Source organism: Hibiscus syriacus, unplaced genomic scaffold (genome assembly GCF_006381635.1).
Source record: "Hibiscus syriacus cultivar Baekdansim isolate YM2019G1 unplaced genomic scaffold, ASM638163v2 tig00110065_pilon, whole genome shotgun sequence".
In the NCBI taxonomy this organism is placed as follows: domain Eukaryota; kingdom Viridiplantae; phylum Streptophyta; class Magnoliopsida; order Malvales; family Malvaceae; genus Hibiscus; species Hibiscus syriacus.
The window spans coordinates 1079565-1084136 of record NW_024062585.1 but is presented as its reverse complement, the minus strand read 5'-3'; the positions used below and the strand labels follow the sequence as shown (position 1 = coordinate 1084136).

General features: G+C 36.7%; 1 pseudogene; it reads right to left on the bottom strand.

Moving 5' to 3' along the window:
• Positions 1–1225: 1225 nt before the first annotated feature.
• On the bottom strand, positions 1226–2652 carry LOC120214558 (annotated as a pseudogene).
• Between the last annotated feature and the right edge of the window lie 1920 nt (positions 2653–4572).

The following is a 4572-nucleotide window of genomic DNA, read 5'->3' as shown; positions in this document are numbered from 1 at the left end:
TTGTTCAAGATGTACACGAAATATTATGCTTAAAGATATTTTACAGGAATGCGTATAGGATGGAACCAGGATTCCAACTCAAGGGAGACAAAATATAGTTAATCATAAAAAATGGGCGATAAAGTATTATTAACCATAGAAAATGAGGGGACAAAATTAAAATAAACTAAAATTCAAAACCCTAATTTAATATTTTCCCATATATTTTTTAATAATAAAGAACGGGGACATTGGCCCCGGGACAACGGATAGTTCCGTCCCTGAATGCCTACATTCTAGAATACAACGAATACTTCTACAGAGCAGAAAGAGTAAGAATTTAAGAATACCCAGCTTAAAGAGGGAAGAGAAGATTAAGTAAAATTTCTAAAATCTTGAAATTCTTTTGAAATGTATTACATTTATAACAAAAATATAATGAAAATGATTTTTTTAAAAGAATATCCTAAGAGAATAATTCGATATCTTGAAAGAATAGTCTAAGAGAATAAATCGATATTCTGAAAGAATGTCCTAAGAGAATAAATCGATATCCTAAGAGAATAGATTGATATAAGCTCTCATAATTTTATCACGTATATTAACAAGATATTCATGTATTTACGTTATCCAGGATTACATTCCAAGTTAGACAAATCAATTATGTCACCTTCAAATTAAGGAATTTAGAAAAGCAGCAGCCTATTATTAGAGCAATAAATGAAGGTTGACCAAATTTGATACGAAACAAAATTTCTCAATTTAATTTTTTCTCACTGTCAAAATCACAAAAGCTTAGAAGAAGGAAAAACGTCTCTCCAAGTTCTTTGTCCAACACAAGATTTAAAATGGCAGCCAATGAAAACAAATTTACGAGGCAAAGTGATCATTTTCGGTTCAAAGTTGGGACCGATTATGACTTACCTTTTGAAAACGAGATGCAAAGCGTGCCCACACTGGAATTCGAGTTTCTTTATATTAGATGTTCATTTTAATATGAGTGTCCGCCCTAAAATTTTACTTGTGCCTATCTCATACGAAAATTTTCAATAATTAATGTGTGTGCCACCCTCAAATATTTTTAGATCCGTCACTGCTGATGTATCGACATATATTTGAAAAAAAAGAACATAATGATAAAAGTATGTCTTCAAAGCACAAGTGGGAAGTGGGGGCAAGCAAGCCATATTCATGGAACAATTGGTGTACATTGTTAAATATATATTGATAGAATCACCTCCAATTCTTACCTCAAATATATTAGATTGTGGGAAGAACCACCCACATCAACGGCTTTCTTTGCCTTCTCTTCAAACTCTTTAACTCTTTGTCTTCTTTCTATTCCTTCATCTCCTTCATCCATCAATTTCTCTATTGCATTTTTAACATGTTCCTTATTCAACAAGAAACTTGATTTCTCATCACCAACTTTCAAAGGTTTGTCGATTCTAAGGCTCACTCTGAGTTTCAGTATTTGTACTGCAATTTTCTTGTTACTGAATTGGTCTGCCAACAGCGACAATGTTATCAATGGTATACCTGCAGAAATGCCTTCAATTGTCTAATTCCATCCACAATGTGTTAGGAAGCCTCCTACTGCCCGGTATGATAGAATGATTACTTGGGGGTACCCATCCCTTAACTACAAGCCCTCTTCCTTTCGTCCTTTCGTTGAATCCATCCTCTACCATCCACTTTGCAACTTCGTTCAATGTTGTGTCAGTTCCTCTTAGCACCCAAATGAATGGCTTGTTCGATGTCTCTAATCCTAAACCCAACTCTATCAGCTCTGGATGCCTTACAGGGTTGATACTTCCAAGGCATGCGTAGATAACGGTGTTGGTTTCTTGAGATTCAAGCCACTTCAAACATTGATGTTCATTTATCTAAGCCTTGTTACATCTTTCAGCCTTATCCGACTTGGCTTTGTTGTTGAAAGAAACTAGACCTATGCACCAAGCTTTCATTACCTTCCTATACTCCTCAACAAAAACGGACTCTAGTTCATCGAAAGTATTTATGAAAAACCCATATGACGCTTGGGTAGATTCTTTGATTGATTCAATTATTTCATTCTAGAATTCATCATCCCTCTGAAGTGGTAACTGGACTTTGGCGAATTCAACCTTTTCGATCAAGCCTGGTACCGTGAAGTATTCGGAATCGAGGCTACGGTCTCAAGTATCTTGGAGGAATGTATATTGTGCAATCAAAGGGTACCGAAACAAAAAAATCTATTGAACAATATCCTTGGAACATTAAATCTAGTAGCAATTTTCTGGGTATAATAGAGGCACACGTCTGAAATAATGCAATTGCGGCGTGGTGTTAGCTTTTCAAACAACTTCTCCACTGATTCTTCCATCTTGTTTGCTGCAATGAAGAATATGTTGAAGTTCTCAATCGAATGCAGCATGTTTGCATTCTCGACCCTATCCGACAATCTGACTTCGTTGCCAGGAAACCGAAGTTGCAGTAAACGGATAGGATGCCCTGATTCGATAGTTCAAGTGAGTATTTCTGGACTCGATTTGCATTATGAGGTGTTGTAATTATAGTAACAATAACGTCATGCTATGCTAACAATCTACCAATATCTACCATGGGCAGAAAGTGGCCTTGAGCCATGAAAGGGAACAATACAAAGTGAGGATGTTCAGATGTAGAACACATTGGAATATGTTAAGCATATTCTAGAAGTTTAGGAAGCTTAGATGCCAACTCAGTATAGTTGGTTATTTGGCTTAACAAACTTACCTATTCTGTTACTACACATTGTATAAATGATAGTGATGTGTAAACATTCATATGAATAATATACAAGATTCATGATGTTCATCTATACTCTTTACATTGCTTTCTCAACATGGTATCTTTTGCCATTGATCTTGGAGACTTCTTTTCTCCGTTTCATCTCTGATAGCTGCTGAATTGTTTCATTTATTCCTTTCTCTACTAGTTTTCGTCCATGGCTGTTGAGTATGTTGGGCACAACTTTGATCTTGGAGACTCTTCGAGAAATAGTCGCTTGTTCACAAACAAGAAAATCAACATTGTGCTCGATGAAATGAACTTTATGTTATGGAAACAATAAGTGCTCTTAACAGTGAGGAGTCATCGCTTGGAACGATTACTCACTGAAGAACTTAAATCTCCACCGGCGCAGATCCAGTCTGAAGATGGCAGCCTTGAGTTCAATAAAGATTACGAGATCTTTGTGGCACAGGACAATGCTTTAGCTTCATGGTTGCTATCTACAATTAGTGATCACATACTTCTTCAGTTTTTTGGTGCAGAAACTGTTGTGGATGTGTGGTCAACTGTCCTCAAATTCTTTGCCAATCGGTATACAATGACTGTAACGAGTCTTCATTGTAAATTATGGTCAATTAAGAAAGGTGATGAGAGTATGAGGTCATATCTTACTCAGATCAAAGAAGTTTGTGATGCACTGGCTGCGTGTGGTAGTGCGATTTCAGATCTTGAACAAGTAGTCACTATATTAAATGGCTTGCTATTTGAGTATCAACCGTTTATGGTGGTTATCACGGCCAGTAAAGAAGCCTTCTCTCTTGATGGGGTAAAATCTGTGCTAGTTGAAGCTGAGGCACAACTTAAGAGATTTCAACTTCAAAATCATGTGTCGATGAGTGCAAACGTTGTTCATATGCAGAACAATAGTCAAGATCCTAGTCATTCTAATTAGTATAATCGACCTTATAGTTCAGGTGGCAGGTCCGGTGCTAGATTAGGAGCTCCTGGCCGTGGACGTTTTAGACTTCAATGTCAATTATGTGGTAAGACTGGTCATTCGGTGGATAGATGCTGAAATCATTTTGATCATAAATTTCCAGGACTGTTGGCACACAAAGATGAGTTTACTGTTGTGCATGTTAATTCATGTGAGGTTGCCAATGGTTGTCTCTCATGCAATAACAATGCTCATGCTCAGGTTCACGTGGCCTCATCAACCTCAGATAGGTGGGTTATAGACTCGACATCCACACATCATGTCACTCCTAAAGCTTCTAAGGCGATTGATGGCTCGGACTATACTGGTCCAGGTAAGCTGGTCGTGGGTAATAGTCGCTCTTTAGACATTTGTAAAATTGGAACTGTCATGCTTAATACTATGAGTCGAGCTTTGTTTCTTCATAATTTACTTCATGTTCTCTTTGTAACTAAAAATCTGCTTTCTGTCTCAAAGTTTACTAGAGACAATGATGCCTACTTTGAGTTTCATGCAAAGAGGTGTCTGGTTAAAGATGAAGTGACTGATGATGTTCTACTGCAAGGACAAGAGAGTGGAGGATTATATCAGTTTGATGCCACAATGGATGTTCAACAAGTAGTACATATGAGTATTTAGAAACAAACGTAGATAATAAAGTGTATGCTAATATGAAAGATGCTTATGCTTTGTGGAACATGAGACTTATGCATCCTACTCATGCTTCGCTTGTAAAGGCTTGTAAAAAAATTGGCATTGCTTTTCCTATTAATGCAAATACAGTTGATGATGGTATGTGTATTCTGTTAATGAATTCTCTACAGTTATACAATTCCTTTCCAATTTGTTTTTTCAGACTTATG